Source organism: Delphinus delphis, chromosome X (genome assembly GCF_949987515.2).
Source record: "Delphinus delphis chromosome X, mDelDel1.2, whole genome shotgun sequence".
In the NCBI taxonomy this organism is placed as follows: Eukaryota; Metazoa; Chordata; class Mammalia; order Artiodactyla; family Delphinidae; genus Delphinus; species Delphinus delphis.
Window position 1 is genome coordinate 15,203,425 of NC_082704.1, and position 26,478 is coordinate 15,229,902.

The window sequence follows — 26,478 nt, forward strand, 5'->3', positions numbered from 1 at the left end:
GTTTCCTTATCTACTAAACGAAGCGGGGAATCTCCAAGGAGCACTTCCAACTCTAAACATTCGGTGATTAATATTCAGACAGAGTCTGGCTCTAATGCGCACACTGGCCATCCACTCTGTGCAACAGAACGGTAGGCAATACTTTGGAAGATATTTTCTTTCCCTGGGGGTGAAATGGTATGAAAAAAACTTCTTTCATAAAGATACCAGTCTCACCCCCTCCAAAACAGAGCTACACCCTTAGGTATGTTGTAGGATGAGGTTTTCTTTGCAGAATCTTAGTGTGACCTTTTCTGAGGCAGAACATCGTTTTGGGGTTCGGGGGAGAGTGGGAAATGGGGGTGGGAAATGCTGGATTGTGACTAACCAGATAATGAACCCCGTCTGCTTTTAATCAGCCCCTTCCTGTTCTCCCAGACCTCTAAACTTTTAATATTAATGGAAACAGATTTGAATTCTGGAAAGAGCTATTCTGGAAAATAATTGGATATTTACTAGGTGAAAAGTGAAATTGCACAGGCATTTCATAGGCTTTGGTATTTGACAGGTGCCATTTTTCTTTCTAATGTGTTCCATACCTCTGTTTTATGAACCAATATGGATAGTGGCATAAAAAGATTACAGGTTTACATGGTGGCGAGACATGGGAATATGTTCAGGGTCGGGGCTGGGTGGGCAGGGAGAGAGAACTTCAGGTGAGGAGAAGGCTGAAATGCTTGAATTAATGAGACAGAATTATTTGAAGGCAAAGCATGATATGTCTTTAAAAGAACCAGAGCCATGTTCAGAAATGGAAGTTGCGCTCAGAGAAAGAGAGAGATGTTACTTATGGAACTTACTCGTAGAAGCCTGACTCCATCCAGGAAGGTAATGCCTCCCTCGGCTTCAAAAAGGACTTTGTAGTTAGAGCAGGTAGGAAAGCAAAGGAAGGGAGTGGGGAGCTTTTCTTAAAGCCACAGGGCCCTCCAGAGTCGCAGGCAAGCAGAACAAGCTGTAGGCAGATCTGCTGGGAAGGAAAGGAGGACCGCCCCCCCGTGGGCGCCTCAGTCCCCTTGGGCTCTTTGCCTTGAGGGCCTGTCACTTCAACTATTGCTGCTGTGAGCACCACAAAGCCCAGCCTGTTCCTCCTTTAATGGTTTGGCCTTCATGTGGACAGAAGACTTCTTCAGGGGAATTCCTCTAGATAGAGTTGAATCAGGCAAATACTTTTGAGAATTATTTTTCTCTACAGGAGGGAGAGAAGCAAAAGGAAACACTTCACGAAGAATGCAAGCAGGGCTTCCCTGGTGGCGCAGTGGTTGGGAGTCCGCCTGCCGATGCAGGGGACACGGGTTCGTGCCCCGGTCTGGGAAGATCCCACATGCCGCGGAGCGGCTAGGCCCGTGAGAGGCCACAACAGTGAGAGGCCTGCGTACCGCAAAAAAAAAAAAAAAAAAAAAAAGAATGCAAGCAGCACTCAAAACAGGCTTCCCGGGTAGACATTTTCCTGAGGCTTCCATCATTTGCTTGTAGTCCCAGATAACGAGTCTAGTTTTAGCACAATCTCGGCTGCTTTGGGGCCCTATCAGCTCTCTGTTAGTCTCCACACGGTGTTCACTATCTTATTTCCACCGGGGAAGTGTGGGCACCCAGTTGTCTTTTCTGTTCTAGTCAAAAAGCAGAAAGGCTCGTTTTCACAATCCTTTTTTTTTTTTCCTCCCCGAAGTTGCTGGTTCTGGTCTGCGAGCTGAAGGATGCACCCTGTTTACCATCAATTGGCAAGATGAGGTGTGTCTTTGATCTGGGAGCGCAATGTTGGTCACAGGGGAGGCTGGCAGGAAAGTCTGGACTGCTCGATGCAAATTGAACGATGAAGCTCCACACCTGCTGATGAAGTAGCGTTATTTAGGTTTCAAAGGACAGGCAGAAGGACTTTGCAGGACTTCATTCATGTCCTTTAGGGAAGATACTCTAGGAGCATCAAGGAATTATCACAATCATATAAAACGTTTTCTTCTGTGAAGGAGTCTTGGATGGCATATGTGCCATTCGGCCTTTCAAATTTGGGTGATGGCTTGGAGCAAAATATTAAATGTTTTAGCTTCTGCACATTCATGAATGCTATGGTACACTTTCAGCTTATCATGAAAACAAGGCCTTTTAGACCAATATTCTTGAGGATGAGGAAACTGAGGCCAGTATAGGAGAAAGAACTTGCCAAAGTTACCCCGTAAATCACTAACAGAGCCAGGGCTAGCCTGAGTGCCAGGGCAGTGCACTGCCAGGGAAAGAACTTTGGGGAACCAAATTAAGGCAATAGAATTAAGCTATAGAATTGGCTCACACAGAGATCCAACACAGGACCAAGGACATCTCAATATTGCCTTCTAATCCAAGGTTCTAAAGGGACCCAACTGGTACAGGAACCCCAAGCTAGAAAAGGTCCCTTCATTCCTACCAGGTTCAGTTCCATCACCTGGTCTCCCTGGTTGTAGCTAAAAGCTAATCTGTGGCGGAAAATTCCTGTTACTTGCCCTCCCAATTATGGCTTCCACTCTGCTAAACTTATACCAGACACTGTGTTTGTTCCATAAAATTCACAGAAGGTATGTCTGGAGTGAACTGGGTGATGGAAGAAAAGGAGAGAGGAAGAGGGAGAGGATGGACTTCCTTGAATCCATGGACCAAGCTCTGCCCAACCATATACAGTACCTTGGGCTATATGTCCTGGGGACTGCTCATCTTCAACAGATTATCCAGAGAGACTTGCTGTTGACCAGACACCTTCCAAGGACCACCTCCCCTAGTCTGCAACTTTCTTGCTCTGCAAAAACGCAGCTGAAGAAACCGCTGCCCATTTTATAGTTTATCTGTGTGCCAGGGTCCACTTTGTGGAACGCCTATGGCAATTATTTTTATTGCGCTGAAATTCACATAACATAAAATTAACCATTTTAAAGTGAACAATTCAGTGGCATTAGTACGTTCATGACCTTGTGTAACCGCTACCTCTGTCTAGTTACAAAATATTTTCATCACCCCAAAAGAAAACACCATACCCATTAAGCAATAACTCCTCATTCCCCTCTTCCCTCAGCCCCTGGAAAACACCAATGTTCAATTCTTTCTCTATTGATTTACCCATTCTGGAGATTTCATATAAATGGAATCATACAATATATGACCTTTGGTGTCTGGTTCCTTTCACGTAACATAACGTCTTCAAGGTTCATCAAAGTTGTAGCAAGGGGCTTCCCTGGTGGTGTGGTGGTTGAGAGCCCGCCTGCCGATGCAGAGGACACGGGTTCGTGCCCCGGTCCGGGAAGATCCCACATGCCGTGGAGCGGCTGGGCCCGTGAGCCATGGCCACTGAGCCTGCGCGTCCGGAGCCTGTGCTCTGCAACGGGAGAGGCCACAAAAGTGAGAGGTCCGCGTACCGCAAAAAAAAAAAAAAAAAAAAAAAAAAAAAGTTGTAGCAAGTATCACTACTTCATTCCTTTTTATGGCTGAATAATATTTCATTGTCTGGGTATACCACAAATTGTTTATCCAGTCATCCATTGATGGGCCTTTGGGCTATTTCCACCTTTTGGTTAATGTAAATAGTGCTGTTTATGAATATATGTGTGTACATGTATTTGTTTAGGTAGCTGTTTTCAGTTTTGGAGGGTATATATCTAAGAGTGGAATTGCTTGGTCATATGGTAATTCTATGTTTAACTTTTTGAGGTACTGTATGGCAGATTTTTAATATCATTCTGGCTTCTCCTGACCACTTCCTGGGCTCCATGACCATATTCTCCCACCCCACAGCTGGTAGATGTCAGGGGATAGTAACTGGCTTTTAAACCTAATCTATTTAGTAAAAAATTAGCCAATGTAATTTTCAAGTAAGTTTTACTGCAAATTCATCATAAAATGCCTTCAAAATCAAACAGGAAATGCTTTTTAGATTATAGACCAGCATTACCTACTAGAACTTTTCTCATTGTCCAGGATGGTAGCCATTAGGCACGTGTGACTATTGAGCACTTGACATGCAACTAGTGAGCCTGAGGAAATGAATTTTAAATTTAATCTATTTTTTAATTAAAATTTTAAATTAAAAAAATTTAATTGAAATAGCCACATGTGCCTAGTGGCTACCACAGTTATGAGCTGCATTCCCAATCTTTTGCAGCAGAGCAAAAACTGAAACTTATCCCCAAGTAGTACTTTTTTAAATTTTATTTTATATTACAGTATAGTTGATTTACAATGTTGTGTTACTTTCAGGTGTACAGCAAAGTGATTCATTTATACATATACATATATTCATTCTTTTTCAGATTCTTTTACCATATAGGTTATTAAAGAATATTGAGTAGCGTTCCCTATGCCCTACAGTAGGTCCTTGTTGATTATCTATTTTATATATAGCAGTGTGTATTTGTTAATCCCAAACTCTTAATTTATCCCTCGCCTCCATGTTTCCCCTTTGGTAACCATAAGTTTGTTTTCAAAGTCTGTGAGTCTGTTTCTGTTTTGTAAATAAGTTCATTTGATTCCTTTTTTTTAGATTCCACATGTAAGTGATATCATATGATATTTGTCTTTCTCTGTCTGACTTCACTTAGTATGATAGTCTCTAGGTCCATCCATGTTGCTGCAAATAGCATTATTTCATTCTTCTTTGTAGCTAAGTAATATTTCATTGTATATATGTACCACATCTTCTTTAATCATTCCTCTGTCGATGGACATCTAGGTTGCTTTCATGTCTTGGCTACCCAAGTAGTATTTATTTTTCACATTAGTGAAGGGAGATAGCCTTGGATATGCTGAAAAATAAATTTATTTTTCTTTATAGATATCAAGACTAAGTACTCAATGCTGGTAAGGTTAGTACAAAAGTGGTATTTTCAAACAGTGCTGGTGGCAGTGTAAATTTCTTTCAACTACAGTTCATTCATTCATATGTTCATTCATTTATCCATATTATTCAATAAATATTTTGGTTGGATGCTTTTATGTGCCAGGCACTGTGCTATGTGCTGGGGACACAGAGATGACCAAGACATAATCCCTCCCCTCAAAAGCTCACAGTCAGAAGATATACAGATTGCCAACAAACACATGAAAGAATGCTCAACATCACTAATCATTAGAGAAATGCAAATCAGAACTACAATGAGATATCATCTCACACTGGTCAGAATGGCCATCATCAAAAAATCTACAAACAATAAATGCTGGAGAGGGTGTGGAGAAAAGGGAACCCTCTTGCACTGTTGGTGGGAATGTAAATTGATACAGCCACTATGGAGAACGGTAGGGAGGTTCCTTAAAAAACTAAAAATAGAGCTACCATACGACCCAGCAATCCCACTACTGGGCATATACCCTGAGAAAACCATAATTCAAAAAGAGTCATGTACCGCAATGTTCATTGCAGCTCTATTTACAATAGCCAGGACATGGAAGCAACCAAAGTGTCCATCAACAGATGAATGGATAAAGAAGTTGTGGCACATATATACAATGGAATATTACTCAGCCATAAAAAGAAACGAAATTGAGCTATTTGTAATGAGGTGGATGGACCTAGAGTCTGTCATACAGAGTGAAGTAAGTCAGAAAGAGAAAAACAAATACCGTATGCTAACACATATATATGGAATCTAAAAAAAAAAAAATGGTCATGAATAACCTAGGGGCAAGACGGGAATAAAGACGCAGACCTACTAGAGAATGGACTTGAGGACACGGGGAGGGGGAAGGGTAAGCTGTGACAAAGTGAGAGAGTGGCATGGACATATATACACTACCCAACGTAAGGTAGATAGCTAGTGGGAAGCAGCCGCATAGCACAGGGAGATCAGCTGGGTGCTTTGTGACCACCTAGAGGGGTGGGATAGGGAAGGTAGGAGGGAGGGAGACACAAGAGGGAAGAGATATGTGTATATGTGTATATGCATAACTGATTCACTTTATTATAAAGCAGAAACTAACACACCATCGTAAAGCAATTATACTCCAATAAAGATGTTAAAATAAAAAACAAAAAAGCTCACAGTCAAGTAGCCAGGTAAACACAAACTTGGAATATCATGTGATGACGGACTTTATATACATTATTTCATTTAATCCTTGCAATAGCCCTCATAGTTAGGTATGATTATCCCCATTTTGTGGAAAAGGAAGCTGTGGCTTCGAGAAGTTAAATAAATTGACAAATGTTGCACCATAAATGCTGTAATTGAGGTATGTACAGGGTACAGCTCCTGTACAAATAAGGGAGTAATTCACCATGCTTGGAGTGCAGGTAGGAGTGGAAGGAGGGAAACTTTGAGCTAAATTTTGAAGGATGAGCAAGAGATATGTCCTACAACAATCCATCTGGTTCTATAGCTCTAAGTTTTTTTCCACATAATTTGACCCAGTAACTCCATTGAAGGGAATTCATCTCAAGGAAATATCCAAAAGTAAGGGAAAAAACCCTACATGAATGAGGGTGTTCATGTCTCTATTATTTATAATACTGAACAACTGGACTCCACCTAAATGTTTAACAATGGGAGATGGTGGGACTTCCCTGGTGGTGCAGGGGTTAAGAATCCACCTGCCAATGCAGGGGTCACGGGTTCAAGCCCTGGTCTGGAAAGGTCCCACATGCCGCGGAGCAACTAAGCCTGTGCACCACAACTACTGAGCCTGAGCTCTACAGCCCATGAGCCACAACTACTGGGCCCGTGTGTCACAACTACTGAAGCCTGCGCACCCAGAGACCACGCTCTGCAACAAGAGAAGCCACCGCAATGATAAGCCCATGCACCGCAACAAAGAGTAGCCGCCGCTTTCCACAACTAGAGAAAGCCCGCGTGCAGCAACAAAGACCCAATGCAGCTAAAAATAAATAAGTAAATAAATTTATTAAGAAAAAACCAATGGGAGATGGTTAAATAAATTATGGTCGCTCTACTTTATGTAATATTGATGCCACCAATGAAAACAATTTAAATGGTAATTAAGAAGACTATGTAGCAACATCAAAAATACTTATGGTATGATGTCAAGAGATAAAAGCAAGGGACTTTCCTGGCGGTCCAGTGGTTAAGACTCTGTGCTCCCACCGCAGGGGGCACGGGTTTGATCCCTGGTCGGGGAATTGAGATCCCGCATTCCGCATGGTGTGGCCAAAAAAAAAAACAAAAACAAAAGCACCATATTGTATATTCACTATGAATGCAATTATGGAGATCATGATTACGTACAGACAGGGCTACAAGGGACACACACACACACACACACACACACACACACACACACACACACACACATACAGTTGCTATCAGGCTGTGGGATCAGGGGTAAGGGTTTATTTTTCTTTTTCTGAAAATGTTATTTAATATTATTTAATCTTTCACTATAAAATAAGGGGATGTTTTAAAAGAGACATCAAGCCTGGTTTTAATGTGACTTTTACTTGTTCCAAATAGTCATTTTCACTGGAAAATCTGAGATTCCTTTTAAAATAAATCAAATATGGAAAATATTGTGTGGTCCATTCTGTCTTAGCCAATTCAGACTCAGTCTCCGGGCAATGAAAGTAAGTTGAGAACTGTTTTCTTTGCACATGTTTTAGTGGTCTTGATTTCATAGTGATGCACAACACAAATCACATTGCTGTCAAATATTTGCTGATGTTTATGAGGCCATGGATTTGGAATAAGAGAACTAATGAGTGACAGTCATTCCATTTTCAAAATGCCTCTCTCCTGGGACTGAAGTTGGGTTCTATTTCTTTTTATTTTATGTGATGACATTAATATACATCCAAGCCTTGATTTGGTAATGGGCTGCTGCTGATAGACAAATGTAGAAGAGAGAAGGAGGTCTTCGTTGTTCTTAAGTTGTTGGGATGAGATAGCTGTACAAATATAACCTCAAGACTGCTGTCACCTTGTAAGCCCTTGAGGCACAATCCCTGTTTACTAATGGGTCTGTCTCAAGTCTGAGATAAGCGATACAGAGGTACTATTTTTGTTCAGGGTTTATTTCTCATCCAACAAATAAGGTCGACTATTAGACCCAGCATGACACAGTGGCTAAGAGTTACACAGACCAAGACTCAAATCTTGGCAGCCCCATTTGCTAGCTGTGTGACATATGCCTCAGTCTTCTCATCTGTAAACAGACAACAGTAATAGAGCCTACCTCATCGGGTTGTTTTGAGTATTATCTGAGACAATACCTAGTGCTTAGCCTAGAATCTGACACACACTAAAAGCTTAAAAAATGGTAACTGCTATTATTAGCATACATACGATACCGTGCTAAGTAATAGGTTGTTGACTTGTCTTTTTCCTTATTACATTATAAATTACTTGAGGGCAGGGGCTACGTGTGACTTGTTCATTATCGTCGCCCCAGTCCCTAGCACATGGTTTGGGACACCGTAGTTGCTCAAGAAATATTTGTGAATGTTTCGTATTCTTTTATGAGATAGTTGGTCAGATGCGGCCGCAAGAGAAGAGACTCAGGGAAACAACGTTTATTGTACTCACAGGTGCTAGAGACGGGAGGTCTGGCATGCACCCCACAGGGCAGAAGACAGCAGGGAGGGGAAGGTTGAGGCCTTGGCCTTCATTGGGGTTTCTGTGGGAAAGGCGAGGCAGCGCAGTGGAGTTTCACATGGGCTACTTTGAAGAACTTCCGTGGGCTTTGGGCTATAGGGGCGGTCCCTACCTGTCTGGCACCCGGCCCTGGGGTGATTAAGGCAGAGGAATATTGTCTCCTAGGGCATAAGGGCCAGAGATATCACTTTGGATTGGTTAGTGTGCAGATCAAAGACACGCTCCCAGCTAGGTTCTTTCTCTCTCTAAGAACTGGCCAGTCCCCGGAGGGGCAGTCTCTCCCCAGCCAGAAAGGTGTTTTAAGATGTCAAAACACTGTAGTAGGGCTTCCCTGGTGGCGCAGTGGTTGAGAGTCCGCCTGCCGACGCAGGGGACACGGGTTCGTGCCCCGGTCCAGGAAGATCCCACATGCCGCGGAGCGGCTGGGCCTGTGAGCCGTGGCCGCTGAGCCTGCGCGTCCAGAGCCTGTGCTCCGCAATGGGAGAGGCCACAACAGTGAGAGGCCCGCGTACCGCAAAAAAAAAACCCCACAAAAAAAACCCCCCAAAAAATCATTGTAGTATACAAAAAATTTTAAATATTTACAATACAGTGGAATTAAACTTAGTGACTGCCTAGTGATTTTTGGAAATACCAGGAGGCATGAGAGGTAGCCCCTGCTCTTCAGGGTGCAGGGAGATGCGAACAGGCAGCTGGGGGTTTGAGGGAACAGGTATTCATCTTAAAACCAGAAAAACAGGTTTTGAATACTAGTTCTGCTTACTAGCTATGTGGCCTTTGGAATGTCAGTTAACCCTTCTGAGCCTCAGTTTCCTCAACCTTAAAATGGGAATAATAATAAACTGCTCAAAGTGAATTTATGTGATACGAACTTATGTGATAAGTGTATATGAATGTGCTTTGTGAACTGAAAAACAGTATATAGAACTAAAGAGGCCTTATTGTTCTAAGTATATGCTATGCTGGGAATGATAATTTCAGACGCGTGGACCTTATTCTCTATAAGAGCTATAGAAGCCCCCCAAAAGAAAGACGTCAGAATAAGTATTAATTAGATGATGTAGGGGAAGAAAACTTTTCCCTTCTTCCTTTCTAGGTCCTTTGGCTGGTCTAATAATTAAATTGACCTAAGACAGGTTAACAGGAAAAAAATAGATTTAATGTGGTATGTATAAGAGCCCCAAAGATAAAAAGCAGGTTTTATACGTTTTAGACAAAGAAACAATAAATTTGTGAAGAATTGACAAAACAAAGGGGTTTGGGCTTGGGGAAGCTAGTCAGTGAAGAAGTTTAAAAGTTTGTTTGTACAACTTTCTTGGCCCTGAATTCCCTATCTTAGGTGTTAAGGATATCTCTCTACCTCCCAACGCAGAGAGGGTACCTTTTACGTGGGAGATTTATTTCTTGCTTTCAGGGAGACAAAGGAGGGCCAGAGTATACTTCTTGCACTGTCTGTTTCTCAAACAACTCTAATTCAAAGTAATCAATATGCCAAAGTGGCATATTTTGAGGTGACACATTTGCTCCTCCTCAATTACTATTATTATACTGGCTTGTCAGTTAAAAAATTATATTCATTATTTTTCACCCTTTAGAGATGGAGGATAAGACCTAGGAAATGATCTGCATTTAATCATGTCTAATCTTTGGTTAAATTGTTCTAAGATTGAGGAAATTGATTGGAAACTCTTGAGATGGCCAAATTTTCCTTCTGCTGCAATAATGGATGATATCAAAACCAATCTGGAAGTGCGGTAGTGAAATTAAAGTTTGGAGTTTCTTACTATCTCCACTTTCAAGTCCCTCTCTTTGTCCTCACCTTCCCAAATGATTTTTCAAGTTGTTTCAGCCCCTCAGCTGTGGTAGAAGTACCAAACTGATTTACCTGGAGAATGAGAGAGGCAAGTGGATGCATAGATAGGCACAGAAGGAAAAGCACAAAGCGTGTGTGTGTGTGTGTGTGTGTGTGTGTGTGTGTGTGTAGATAGATAGGTAAATATGATTCTTCCTTAAGTAGAAGTGTTAGGAGAAACACTGACTGAAACTGCCTGCCCTGGCCAGGCAAAGACAGTAACAATTTGCATGAGTTATTTTACGACAGGAGGTCCTGGTAAGGAACAGGGAACTAACAAGCCACCACCAACCAGAAGAATACGGGAAAGGTCAAAAAGAGAGAGGAGACGCCAGTCCACATGTCCTACCAACCTCCCAGAATCCTCCTTGCTGGAATCCATCTTGGCTGAGCGGCTGCACGCGCCACCAGAAAGGACCCTGAGTCAGAATGATTGGCCAGAGACAACCCGGAAACGAATCCCATCACCATAAAACCCGAGACTGCGAGCCACACGGCAGAGCAGTTCTCCTGGGTTCCCCCGGGTGCCCCTTCCCAATAAAGTCTCCTGCTCTGTCAGCACGTGAGTCTCTTCGGACAATTCATTTCCGAGTGTTAGACAAGAGCCCACTCCTGGGCCCTGGAAGGGGTCCCCTTCCTGCAACAGAAGCTTCAGATCTTTGAACCCACTTAGTGATCTGCCATTGCTGTTGGAATCACTAGGTTGGCACCTTGGGTTTGGCACCAAGAGGAGCACATCTAATGGATCCTCAGTTCGTGGCACCATAGGATACTAAGCAGTGGCAGAAACCAGTTTTCTGGTATGTTCAGAAAAGAACAAAATATAATTGCAATTGCAGATCAGTCTCTGCTTTGAGCATAACAATGTAAAATGCTTGATTCTGTGAGGGAGGAAAAATGATTTTCCCTTTTTCCCTTCTGGGTTCTTGGCTGGGACCCCCGTAATAAAAGATGGATTAATAGGAGAAAAATAAACGGAAGTTTAATAACATCTACAACCTTTGTCTACGTGGGAGAGAGCCAGGAAGTCTGAATAACTCCACGAGAAGGACTCAGCTACCACCTTAAAAAATCGTCTCCAGCTAAGGACAAAAGAAGGTTTGGGGGTGGAGGAGGCCAATTATGGGAGGTGACCAGGAAAAACACAGTAAACAGGATAAGATTATTATGCAGATTTAAGCCCTTGCTTTCTCCATTAACAAGAGTTTCTAGAGGTTTAGAGTCATTTTTCCCTTCCTGGTACAGAGAGGGACCCACTCTTAAAAATGGAGATTTCTCTCATAAATGGAAATGTGTCTTACAAAAAGTTAACTTCTACTTGGTTTTCAGAGCATTTCCTGTGTCTGCTGTTTCTTAAAAATAATCAGCTCAAAATAATCCTTATGCCAGAGACGTATTTTAGGGTGTGAAACTCTGCTCGCCTTCGATTTGGTTACTATTAATTTCCCTTCTTCCTTTGATTAATTGGGCTGCGAGACTATTGTGCAGTAAGACAAACACAGATTTGGGGGTCAGACAGTTTGGGGTTTAAATCTCAGCTCTGCCCCTTATTAGCTGGGGAATGCTGGGGAAGGTCCTTACTGTTCTCCGAGCCCTAGTTTCCATCTGAAAAATAAGACGAGTTTTTGTGAGGATTTAATGTGATACTGTATATAAAGCAACTGACACCTAATAAATGTTCCAAAAATAGTAGGCGAGGAAAGAAGAAGTATGTTTTGGTTGTCTCTTCAAAAGAAAAAAAATCACTGGAAAGAGAGGTAGTCTCTCTGGCTCCTATAACATTGACTCATGGGGCCTTTATTAGGTCTTTGATGGCAGCATTTTTCATATATGTTAATCAACAAACACATTTCCACTATGAGGAGAGTACAGGTATCTTCACTGGTCTGGTTGGGGTCAATTGTATTCCTCCACATTATAAGCTAGCTCATATTTTTTGTAGAAATAAGTTTTTTTCAATTTATTTTTTATTGAAGTATAGTTGAATTACAACATTGTGTTAATTACTGCTGTACAGCAAAATGACTCAGTTATACATATATATGCATTCTTTTTCATATATGCTTTTCCATTATGGTTTATCACAGGATATTGAATATAGTGCCCTATGCTATACAGTAGGACCTTGTTGTTTAACCATTATAGATACACAAGTTTGCATCTGCTAATCCCAAACTCCCACTCCTACCCTCCCCCAACCCCTCCCCCTTGGCAACCACCAGTCTATTCTCTATGTCCCTGATTCATTTTCTGTTTCATACATAGGTTCATTTGTGTCATATTTTAGATTCCACATATAAGTGATATCATATGGGATTTGTCTTTCCCTTCCTGACTTACTTCACTTGGTATGATAATCTCTAGGTCCATCCATGTTGCTGCAGATGGCATTATTTCATTCTTTTTTATGGCTGAGTAATATTCCATTGTATATATGTACCACATCTTCTTTATCCATTCATCTGTCAGTGGACACTTAGGTTGCTTCCATGTCTTGGCTATTGTGACTAGTGATGCTATGAACATAGGGGTGCATGTATCTTTTTGAATTATACTTTTGTCTGGATAGTATAATTAATTTTTATATAACTTAATAAAACACTTTGTTCTCTCCTTCTTCTGCCCAGGTTGGTTCTTCGATCAATTCTAAACAACTCCAGCAGATTAATTGTCCTGAAACACCAAGCTGGGAGTAGTATTTCCCCACTCAATAGAGTCCAGTGCCCTCCCCACTGCTAACCAAATTCAGAACTTCCCAGCCTGGAAGTCAAGGCCACATCTGGGACCTTTATAGTTTTATTCTCTGTTGCTCTAAACTAAGGGATCAGTAAATGGCTAGCAGTCAATTTCTGTTGACCTGAAACAAATAGATTGCCATGTATTTCTCCAGCAAAGATGGGTTTATTCAGGATCAGCAGAGAGTTGCAATTTGGGGTCTGCAACCACAGTGAGTCACATGCAAGTCCAAGGGAAGGAGACCGAGGGGAAAGGGAAATTGGGAGGGCTGTAGTAAACAAAGAGGCCATGGCTTTTCATTGGCGGAATCCTTGCCTGGACAGAAGAGGAGTCTTTCTTCTTCCTGTTGGGCTCTGCTATCATCACAGGCCATGAGAGCTACCCCTTCTGGTCTCCCAACTCTATTTAATTGAGGTTTCTGTTTATTAATGTTTAATATTTCCTGTATACAACATGTGCTTTCTTGGAAAGTGCTTTGGAAGAGAAGGAGAGAAGGTAGGAAAGAAAAAGTGGAGAATTACTACAGGGATTTCAACATGTGTGCATGGGTATGTACATGTACGCACACTTGTGTGTGTGTGTGTGTGTGTGTGTGTGTGTGTGTGTGTGTATAAGCCAGCCAACTTTTCTCATGCTCTAAGAGGACAACTTCTCCTGTGAAAAGACAACTGGAAAGAGTTACTTCTCTAGTCTATGCAGCCACTAACTGAACTACCATTATTCCTTCAACTTGCTTCGATTGGTCTTGTCTCCACCCTTTGGCTCACAATATCTGCTCTGTCTAGGATGTTCTACTTTCTCCCCTGCACCCATCCCCATCTTCACCTGTGAAAATCCTACCCTGCCATCAAGGTCAGGTTCAATTTCTACTTCCACTTCATGTTCCTTCCCTCTCTTCCGAGTTCTTTATGTACTGCATATGCAGTGTCAATCTCTTCTAACCTTGCATATTAGTGTTTCATGTTTCTTCCCTGATAGCAGGACTGCCAAACACAGTTGTTCGGGTTGTGAATAAAGGTGCCTGGCTGACAGGGGCAAATAGGGACTGAAATCCATCTGCCAAGCGGGATTGGGAGTACTTGATGGGAGCACTTTTTCTAATTAACACAGATACACAGTGTGTGCTATCAGCTGTTAGATTAACAGCTCCTTGAGGAAGAGACTAGATCATGAGCATCTTTGTGCCTCCCCAGCACTTTGACCAGTGCTTGCTGGAGGCCTCCTTGTAGGCATCAAACACCATGACTCCTCTCTCTCTCCTTCTGATGGTTAATTTTTTGTGTCATCTTGACTGAGCTAAGGGATGCCCAGACAGCTGGTAAAACCTTATTTCTGGGTGTATCTGTGAGAGTGTTTCCAGAAGAGATTAGCATTTGAATCAGTAGAAGAATCAAGAAGGTCTACCTTCATCAATGTGGACGGGCATCACCTCTTCCACTGAGGGTCCCAATAGCACAAAAAGGCAGATGAAGGGCAAACGCTCTTTCTGTCTTCTTGAGCTGGGACAGCCATCTTCTCCTGCCTGCAGACACTGGTGCTTATAGTTTTCGGGCCGGCAATCTTGTACTAAATTATACCACCCGTTTCCCTGGTTCTGCAGCTTGCAGATGACAGCATATTGCGGCATATCTCGGCCTCCATAATCATGTGAGCCAAGTCTTAGAATAAATCCCCTCATACATATCTCTAGGTAATCTATTGGTTCTGTTTCTCTGGAGAATGTTAATACACTTTCTCACCCACCATATCCAGCTAATCACCCTGTCTTGTTGATTCTACCTCTTAAATAACCTCTCTAATCTACTACTCGTTTCTATTTCCCTTGCTGCCCCACCCCAAGGTATTATCACCTTGCTTAGAATTCAGTAGAAATCCAATAGAAAAAGTTTCTCAGCCTCCTGTCTTGCTCCCTTCCTACATCTTCTCATCACAGCTGCCAGATCATCTAAAAGAGAAAACTGACCATGTCATGCCCCATTGCCATGCCTTCGTAATCTCTTTCTGCTCCAGCTTTTCTCTCTCCATCCCTGTTAACAGCCTCTTCCCTATCCGGGGTTGCCTAATTTTACCATTCCTCAGAGACCTTATAGTCTCTCCTTTGTCCATCCTTTTCTTTCTGCCTAGATTTTCTTCCTGCCAGCTCAAGCCTTTAACTGGATAACTCCTATTCATTTTTCAGGTCCTAGTTTGGACGTCACATTCTTCGGTATCCTAAATCAACCCCAAGTTCAGGCTGGACACTTTGCCTAGATGTTCACACACACACACACACACACACACACACACACACACACACACACACACACACACCTGTCCTTTCCCTGCTACACCGTATTGCAATTGTCCATTGATGTTTCTGTCTCCTCTATCAGACTGTGAGCTCGCAGAGGGAATGTAGCATGCCTATCTTTTTCGTGGTGATTTCCCTCTCCCATCTCTTCCCACAGTGCCTGATACACAGGAAGAGTCCAGTAGTTGTTTGTTGAGTGAATACTTGAACTTCAGAGGCTCATTAGTTCTTATTCAAGGATAGATTTTTTTTACACACCACTTCAGATGGTGCCAGTGGTAAATTTAACTTTATAATAAGGAAGACATTTTTAAAAAGGATTGACTATCTTTCACCAGCAGTGAGTATAATGATATACATCTAGCTACACTAATTCAAATATACAGGTCAGAATGAAAAGTGTATATTTCAGGGAAAAAATCTTGTATTGTTTGAATTTAGACAGAGCATCTAGGAAAAGCGCCCCCGCACCCATTTCAGCATTCCTTTCACTGTTATTTACTCGGTGACTATGGTTTCCTTTGTCATTTAGTGGTGGGCTTTTCCCCCATGGTTTAAAATGTCTTCAGCCCAAAGTAGCATTTACCAAATCCCCCAACCAGATGTGTCCTCTCCCTAACCTGAACTCTTCCATAAGAACCTTACATGGTTCTCTCATGATACCTAGTGTTGCAATTATGAGGTTCCATGTCTTACCACCCATCCTACTTTGTCAGCTTCTTGAGAACAGGGACTATCTTCTTTCATTTTTGTAACCCAAGTTCCTAGCAAAATGCTTAATATGTAGTGGTATCCAAGGCATATTTGTTGAATGAATGGATGCTCTAGGCTAAAGGATTCACCTTGAGAGCAAAAAGTCTTATTTGTGGCTAAGGCATAAGCCAGGAGTAAACATCCTCTAATGCAATATACGGAATGCAGTCTCTAGTTTGCTGTTCTCCGGTCCACCAGTCATCATTCCTTTCTAAATGGTTTGCATAGCCCATATTTATTTAATTGGAACTTAACTGCACCAAAAGAAATTAATGTAGATAAAGTGGACTTCATTAAAATTAAGAACTTGTGTGCTTCAAAGGATACAATCAAGAAAGTGAGATGGCAACACACAGAATGGGAGAAAATATTTGTAAGTCACTTATCTGATAAGGATTGAACATCCAGAGTATATAAAGAACTCTTACAATGCAACAATAAAAGGACAACCACCCAATTAATACATGAGCAAAGGCTCTGAATAGACATTTCCCCAAAGAAGATATACATATGGCCAACAGGCACCTGGAAAGATGCTCAACATCATTAGCCATTAGGGAAATGCAAGTCGAAACCACAGTGAGATACCACTTCACACCTACTAGGATGACTATAACAATAAAAATAGTAATAATAATAACAATAAAGATAAGAAAAGTTGGTGAGGATGTAGAGCAACTGGAAGCCTCCTACATTGCTGGTGGGAGTGTCAAATGCAGCCATTTTGGAAAACAGTGTTGCTCAAACAATTGAACAGAGAGTTATCATATGACCCAGCAATTCCATTCCTGGATATGTACCTAAGAGGAATGAAAACAAATATTCAACACAAAAACTCATATGTGAATGTCCATAGAAACATTATTTACAATATCTAAAAAGTGGAAATAATCAACAATATATAAGGAACTCATGCAACTCAATAACAGCAACAACAAAAAAACTCAATTAAAAATTGGGCAAGGCATGGACATATATACACTACCAAACGTAAGGTAGATAGCTAGTGGGAAGCAGCTGCATAGCCTAGGGAGATCAGCTCGGTGCTTTGTGACCGCCTGGAGGGGTGGGATAGGGAGGGTGGGAGGGAGGGAGATGCAAGAGGGAAGAGATATGGGAACATATGTATATGTACAACTGATTTACTTTGTTATAAAGCACAAACTAACACCACTGTAAAGCAATTATACCCCAATAAAGATGTTAAAAAAATAATCATAGCTAAAAAATAAAAAAAAAATTGGGCAAGGATCTGAACAGACATTTCTCAGAAGAAGATATACAAATTGCCAATAGGTACATGAAAAGATGCTCAACTTTCCTAATCATCAGGGAAATGCAAATCAAAACCACAATGACATTTCATCTCACACCTGTTAGAACTGCTATTATCAGAAAAAAAGGAAACTTTGTGCACTGTTGGTAGGAATGTAAATTGATGCAGCCACTGTGGAAAGCAGTAAGGAGGTTCCTCAGGAAATTGAAAATAGGGACTTCCCTGGTGGTCCAGTGGTTAGGACTCAGCGCTTTCATTGCCGGGGCCCGGGTTAGCTTCCTGGTTGGGGAACTAAGGTCCTGCAAGTGTTGCAGCATGGCCGAAAAAAAGAAAATTAAAATAGATCCACCTTATGATCCAGCAATTCTACTTCTGGGTATATAACCAAAGGAAAAGAAATCAGTGTCTTGAAGAGATGTGTGCACTCTCACTTTCATTACAGCATTAGTCAGTCTTAGAAGGAAATCCTGCCATTCGTGACGACAGGATGAACCTGGGGGACATTATGCTACACGAAAAGAGTCAGATGCAGAAAGACAAATACTGGATGATGTCTAAATCTAAAATATCATGTTCATAGAAACAGAGTAGGATGGAGGGTTATTAGGGGATGGGGGGGAAAAGGACATGGGGAGATGTTGGTCAAGGGGTACAAAGTTTCAGTTATGCAAGATGAATAAGTTCTGGAGATAATGTACAGCCACCTGACTATATTTAGCAATATTGTATTGTGTATTTGGAATTTGTTAAGAAGGTAGATCTGAAGTGTTCTCACCACTCACAAAAAAATGATAATCATGTGAGGTGATGAATATGTTACTTAGCTTGATTGTGATGAATATTTAACAATTTATACTATGTCAAATCATGTTGTACATCTTAAGTTCATACAATTTTAATTGTCAACTATCACAATAAAGTTGGAAAAAGTTTAAAGATATATATATATATAAATTAAAGTACAAAAATAGTGGAAGCAATCCAAATGTCCATCAACAAGTGACTCGAAACAAGATGTCATTCCTTCCTTAAATGCTGAAGACAATTTTAAATGTTTAAGAGAAATTAAAATTAAATAGAAATGTTTAATACAATTTACTGGTGAAGCCATCTGGGCTTGGCGGTTTTTTTGTAGGAAGGATTTTACTTATTTATTTTTGGCTGCGTTGGGTTTTCGTCGCTGCATGCGGGCTTCCTCTAGTTGCGGAAAGCAGGGGCTACTCTTTGCGACACACAGGCTTCTCATTGGACAGTGTGGGCTCTAGGCGTGCAGGCTCAGTTGCTCCGTGGCATGTGGGATCTTCCCGGACCAGGACTTGAACCCGTGTCCCCTGCATTGGCAGGCAGATTCTTAACCACTGCACCACCAGGGAAGTCCCTACTGTAGGAAGGTTTTTAATTACAAATTCAATTTCTTTTATAGATATAGGGCTATTGAGGTTAATTACTTCTTTACTAAGGTTTGATTGTGTCTGTCAAGAAATCTTTCTATTCATCTAAGTTGTTTAATGTATTGGATTAAAGTTTCTATGATATAAAACAAACCAAATGTGGTATATCTTCACAATGGAATATTATTCAGCCATAAAAAATGAAGTACTCATACATGTTACAACATGGGTGAACCTTGAAAACATATTAAGTGAAAGAAGGCTGTCAAAAAAGACCTCGTAATGTATTATTCCATTTATACAAAATGTCCAGAACAGGCATATCCACAGATGCAGAAAGTAGACTTGTAGTTGTCAGGGTCTGGGCAGAAACAGGAATGAGGAGTGAGTGCTTAAAGAGTAAGTGTTTCTTTCTGGAGTGATGAAACTCTTCTAAAATGAGATGGTGATGGGAATTCCCTGGCAGTCCAGTGGTTAGGACTTGTCACTTTCATTGCCGTGGCCCCAAGTTCGATCCCTGGTCGGGGAACTAAAATCCCTCAAGTTGCATGGTGTGGCCAATAAATAAATTAACTAATTAAATTAAATGAGATGGGGACAATGGTTATACTACCCTGTGAATGTACTGAAAGCAACTGAATTGTATACTTTAGAAGGATGAACTTTATGATGTGTGAATCGTATCTCAATAAAGCTGTTATTTAAAAAAAGAAATGAACGTAAGTGTCTTATCACCCCAATTCACTTCCAGTACCTGTCAGTGCTTACATATATATTCATTTTTATATTTGTAATTAGTGAGTGTCCAATATTTTGTGTGATACTTTCTCATTTACAGTAGTCTGCTCTTATCTGCAGGGGATATGTTCCAAGACCCTCAGTGGATACCTGAAACCAAACCTTACATATACCACTTTTCCTATACATACATACCTATGATAAAGTTTAATTTATAAATTAGACACAGTAATAGATTAACAACAATGATAATAAAATAGAACAATTATAACAATATACTGTAATAAAAGTCATGTGAATGTGGTCTCTCTTTCTCTCTCTCGAAGTATCTTATTGTATTGTACTCCCCCTTCTTGTGCTGATGTGACATGACAAGATGCCTACGTGATGAGATGAAGTGAGGTAGATGATGGAGGCATTGTGATGTAGCCTTAGGCTACAATTGACCTTCTGACAATACCTCAAAAGGAGGATCATTTGCTTCCGGTGGTCTTGGATCATTGAGCCACGGCAATGTCGATGGTTGGATGTCAGGAGCAGATGATGTCATGGCTGGGGATCCTGGGCGGCATGAAGCAGGATGGCACGAAATTTCATCACCTTACTCAGACCAGCTGCACTTTAAAACTTATAAATTGTTGGGCTTCCCTGCTGGCGCAGTGGTTGAGAGTCCGCCTGCCGATGTAGGGGACACGGGTTCTGTGCTCCGGCCCGGGAAGATCCTACATGCCGCGGAGCGGCTGGGCCCGTGAGCCATGGCCGCTGAGCCTGCGCGTCCGGAGTCTGTGCTCCGCAACGGGAGAGGCCACAACAGTGAGAGGCCCGCATACCGCAAAAAAAAAAAAACAAACAAACAAAAAAAAAACTTATAAATTGTTGATTTCTGGATTTTTCCTTTTCATATTTTCTGAGCACAGTTGACTGCAGTAACCTCAGAAAGCAAAACCAGGGATAAAGAGGGAGCACTGTAACATCATTTCACGTGCATTTCAATGTGCTCTATTAACCTAGTTTATATGTTTGCAATTTTTAAAATAAAATTTTATCGAAGTACAGCATATATAATATATAGAAAAGTGCACAAATTATATGAGTACAACTTGGTGGATTTTCCCAAAATGAGTACACTCAACTGTCTGTAATGTTGCATAGCAAAAATAAAGTGCATCATGATGCCATACCATAGTTTGCTTGACTATTTATTTCCTTATTTGGGGTGCGGGAGCTTTTGAGTTGTTTTTGAATTTTCAAAATTATAAATAACAATGCTATAATCATCTTTGTATAGACTACCACTGTGCCATGTTCTTTTTCTTTTTTTTTTTAATTTGGCTGCATCAGGTCTTAGCTGCTGCACGCGTGACCTTTTGTCCTTCATTGAGCCTCACGGGCTTCTCTCTAGTTGTGACGACTGGGCTCAGTATTTGCAGTGCGCGGGCTCTGTAGTTGTGGCATGAGGCTCTAGAGCGCATGGGGTTAGTTGCCCCATGGCATGTGGGATCTTAGTTCCCCGACCAGGGATCGAACCCTCATTCCCTGCATTGGAAGGCAGATTCCTAACCACTGGATCACCAGGGAAGTCCCCGTGGTATTTCTATAGAGTATATTTTCCAAAGCAAGATTAATGCATCAAAAAGTATGTCAACTGCCAGTAGACTACTTTTTCTGAAAACACAAATTAATTTCTAGTTCCACCAGCAATGTGTAACTGTACCTAATTCACTACAGCTTCACAAACGTTAGGTTTTATCATTTTAACCTTTACTCCCCTAGTTTACATCGGTTTTAATTTCTCCTCTGTCATGGCTAGGGTGACTGTTCATTTTTCTATAGAGTAGTTTGTTGTCTGTAGTCCTAACCTATAAGCTGCCTAGCTCCTTGGATCACTTTTCTAGTGGTATCTGAATGCTGATTTCATATCTTTTTTTCAATTCTAAATACATTCCAATAGTACAATCTCATCGATTATGTTTCCACCTTTGTGTTTACATCTTGCAAGCTTTAAAAAGATTTGTTTGATTTTATGTCATTTCAAAAATATCTACTAAAACGTGATAACCGATAGCCTCCATTTATTTGATAGCAAATGACTTCCCTCTTCTGTAGCTGGGGTAAAAATGTTAGCGCATTTTCTTCTTGAGGTTTTATTTTATTTAAGACTTTGAATCATCTAGAATTTATTTTATTCTGTGATTTAAGCTATCGATCTAAGTTGCTTTTCCCCACACTGAAATCCATTAATTAAGTAGTGATTTCTTTTTCTACTACTCTGTTTCTTCTGGCTTGTTGTATGTTGAGTTATTAATCAACTCTATTCTGGAATATTAATATTTTCTTCAGCATTTAAAAATTATATATCATATAGTTTTTTTAAACATCTTTATTGGAGTATAATTGCTTTACAATGGTGTGTTAGTTTCTGCTTTACAACAAAATGAATCAGCCATACACATACATATGTTCCCATATCTCTTCGCTCTTGCATCTCCCTCCCTCCCACTCTCCCCATCCCACCCCTCCAGGCGGTCACAAAGCACCGAGCTGATCTCCCTGTGCTATAATTTGTTTAAAAACCTTAAAGAACGAGTCTACAATAATTGTATTCTTCAGACCAATTATTCTAACAAGTTTGTCAAAGTCTAAAACCTCTCTCAGTGGCTTTCATTTGCATTAAATTTATATGTAGACAAGCTATCTTTATATTTGGCCTCTCAAGTATTACTTCTTCTCAGTAAATAGCATCATTATTCATGTCTTCCTTTATTTCTCCCATTGGTATTTTATAATTTTCTTTCAGTATATCTTTATTCTCTCAAATTAAGTGAATAACCCAGTATTTAATATTTTGTCATTATTGTGAATCTCCTTTTTCATTATATTGTCTAGCTTTGTGTCACTCTTACTAGGAATGCAACTGACTTTTGTCAGTTATATATGTTGCTGAACATATTTATTATTTTTAATGAATTTTATGTTGATGCCTTGGACTTCTTTATGTAATCCTGTCATTTGAAAGGAGTGATATTTTTATTTCTTCATTCCACATATTTATAACTCATTTATTTTTCTTCTTCAATCACATTTTATTACAAAGTTAATTAAGACTGATGAGAGAGACATCCTTGTCATATTCATGTTTTTATGGAGTGTCTCCAGTGCCTCTGGCTCTTGATTTTATTTTTATCATTATTATTTTTTACTGAACAAATCATTTTAATATTGTAATATCAGTACATCAACAAACAAACATTTCTAGTTGTCTGCATAGAGAACTTTCTAATGATGGTAAGAATTCACAGTCAACTATTTTATGGTTTTAGAAAGGTCTTAGGCTCTTGATTTTAGATATGTATTTAATGATCCTGTTAAGAAAGAAAATCTTCCATACCTTTTTATTTTGTTTAGCCAGTGGAAGTTATGAATTTTAAGAAATGTCTTCTCACCATCTTTTGAAATATCAGGCCTCAGCTCAAACAGCTCCAGAGAGGCCTTCCTTGATAACTTAATCTAATGTGACCACTCACCTGTGGTCACACTCTATCATATCACTCTCTCTCCTTTCGGCAGAATGCTTGTCACCATGTGAAACTGTTCTAGTTAGTTATTGCCTTACTTGTCTCTCGCTCCCATGAGAATGGACGCTTCAAGAGAGCAGGGCTTTTTGACTGTTCACTGCTGCATCCCCAGTGCCTAGAACAGTGCCTGATACATGCTAGGCACTCAATACATAGTTTTGAAGGCACAAATGAATATAATTTTTAGACTTAATCCATTTATTTTGGCCACGCCACACGACTTGAGGGATCTTAGTTCTCTGACCAGGGATTGAACCTGGGCCCTCGGCAGTGAAAGCTCAGAGTCCTAACCACTGGACAGCCAGGGAATTCCCTAGACTTTATCCATTAATGTGGTATCTTTTTTTTTTTTTTTTCTGCTGTACGCATAGGCTCCAGACGCGCAGGCTCAGCGGCCATGGCTCACGGGCCCAGCCGCTCCGCGGCATGTGGGATCTTCCCGGACCGGGGCACGAACCCGTGTCCCCTGAATCGGCAGGTGGACTCCCAACCACTGCGCCACCAGGGAAGCCCCAATGTGGTATCTTATATTAAACTGTTTCTAAGTTTATAACACTTTTGTACCTAGCTCACAGCGGTTTTGTGTATTCTTTTTGTGATGATATTGCTTAGAATATTTGTGTCTATATTCATAAAACCAACCTATCATTTTCTTTCTTGATATTGTTGTTTTTGAGCATTTAAATAAAAACCATATCAAGAATGTAAATTGGTGCTGCCACTATGGAAAACAGTGTGGAGGTCTCTCAAGAAATTAAGACTAGAACTACCATATGATCCAGCTATTCCACTTCTGGGTATTTATTCAAAGAAAACAAAAACACTAATTAGAAAAGATATATGCACCCCTATGTTCATTGCAGCATTATTTACAATAGTTAAGATATGGAAACAACCTAATTGCCCATCAACAGATGAATGAAAAAGCTGTGGTATATATACACAATGGAATGCTACTCAGCCACAAAAAAAGAATGAAAATTTGCCATTTGTGACAAAATGGATGGACCTTGATGGTATTATGCTTGGTGAAATAAGTCAGACAGGAAAAGACAAATACTGTGTAATTTCACTCATATATGGAATATAAAAAAGCAAAATAAACAAAACAAATCAACAAACTAAACAAAAACAAACACTTAGATACAGAGAATAAAGGAGCAGTTACCAGAAGGGAAAGGGGATGGGGGAGAGTGAAATGAGTAAAGGGGTTCAACAGTATGGTGACAGTTGGAAACTAAACTTGTGGTGGTAAGTACGCTGTAGGGTACACAGAAGTCGAAGTATAATGTTGTGTACATGAAACTTAGATAATGTCACAGACCAATGTCACCTCAACTAAAAATAAATAAAAACCATATTTGCTTCACAAAACAAGTTTGCTAGCATACCCTTTTCTGGCTTTTTTTGAACAGATTGTTTAATAGAAGGATTGTTTCTTGGAAAAATTCTCCAGTGAATCAATCAAAGCCAGGTGCCTGATTCTATATTATTTTATTTTTACTTATTTTAATTTCAGCTTTATTGATGCATAATTGACAATACATTCTCTTTTCTATTGTTTCATTTATGAATAGTCTACTCATGCTGATTCTCTGTGTCATAGTTGGCATTGCATATGTTTACATAAGTCCTCATTCATAGCTACTCAGTTATCGCTTTCAATAGCATGTAGCTGGGAATGATAACTCACTCAATCCAATCATTCACTCATTCAACAGACACTTTTTGAATCAGTGCCCCTAGGTGCTGGCGGCACAAAAACGAATAAGACACAGTCGCTGTTCTCATGGACTCCATGGTCCGATTGTGGAGTGTGCTGGTTAGTCTGTTTGTGGCTCCCTTATCCCTGTCCCAATCCATTCTCCGCCCTTCCCTGCCTTGCTCTGTGCCCTGGGAGGCTGGCCCCTATGGAAACAATCATCACCAATGCTCTCTGGCCTTCTGGTTTCAGGTAGGAGTCCGCCTTTTGGAGGAATGGCAGGAAGTGAGAGGTCATAAGGTAGGAGAGGTTGGTATATTTCTTCCCCTGGCTTCCAGCTTCCAGGCTATGTTTTGGTGGTCGCTGTATTCTTCTACCTATTGCCACAGCTCCTGCTGGGCAGCCCCCTCTGTCGCATTTCCCCAACACCCTTCTTGCTTCCTGGTTAATACAAGGAGACAGACAAATAAATATATAATTAAAGTATCACACAATAAATGTTTTAATAGAGATATACGCAGAGTGCTATGGAAACATAGAAAAGGGGCACATAATGCCAAGTGGTTTGAATTTCTCTGCTATTCGTTGCTAAATCACATTTTTCGTCTCTGATTGATGAGGTTTGTTTTTCTTTTTTGTGAATCATTTGCCCCCAAATTTGCTAAATTTTCAAAGAAACAATGATTGGTTCATTTACCAAATGGTTCTCTTTATCTTTTCGATTTTGCTGATTTTTTGTTTGTTTGTTTGTTTGTTTTGTGGTACGCGGGCCTCTCACTGTTGTGGCCTCTCCCGTTGCAGAGCACAGGTTCCGGACGCGCAGGCTCAGCGGCCATGACTCACGGGCCCAGCCGCTCCGCGGCATGTGGGACCCTCCCGGACTGGGGCACGAACCCGTGTCCCCTGCATCGGCAGGCGGACTCTCAACCATTGCGCCACCAGGGAAGCCCGATTTTGCTGATTTTTATTTGGCGTTTCTATTTCTCTATTTAGGGAGGTTACTTTATTCTTTTTTAAAGGGATTTAGACATTTAGTTCATTATGTTTCTCTCACTCTTTCTTACTCACTAATACGGGCATTTACAGTGAAAAGTTCTCCTTTAAGTACTTCATTGGCAGCATTCTATGTATTATGAAATTCTTTATTTATATTTTCATTTAAAAATATTCTGTCATTTTGTATTGCATTTCCTCCCTGACCTGGGAGTAACCTAAGAGAGTCATTAAAATTCTACATTGTTGTTAATTATTTAGCTTCATTCTTGCTATATATTTTTTAATGTTATTTCATTGTAGTCTGAGAAAGTGCTATGTAGAATCTTTTTTTATGTTTACCAAATGAAGTTTTGCCTTTTCTGTATGTGACTGATTTTTGTGACATATCCATCTCAACCAAAAATTAACTGTCTTCTATTGCCTGATCATGAACTTGTCCGCATGTGGTAATGCTGTCCAGCCCAGTGAGGTGCCTTTAAAAAGTCACTCCAGCCCCTGCTTCCCTCACCTGGTGCCACCACTTAAAAGGGGTCCCCTGGGCTTCCCTGGTGGCGCAGTGGTTGAGAGTCCGCCTG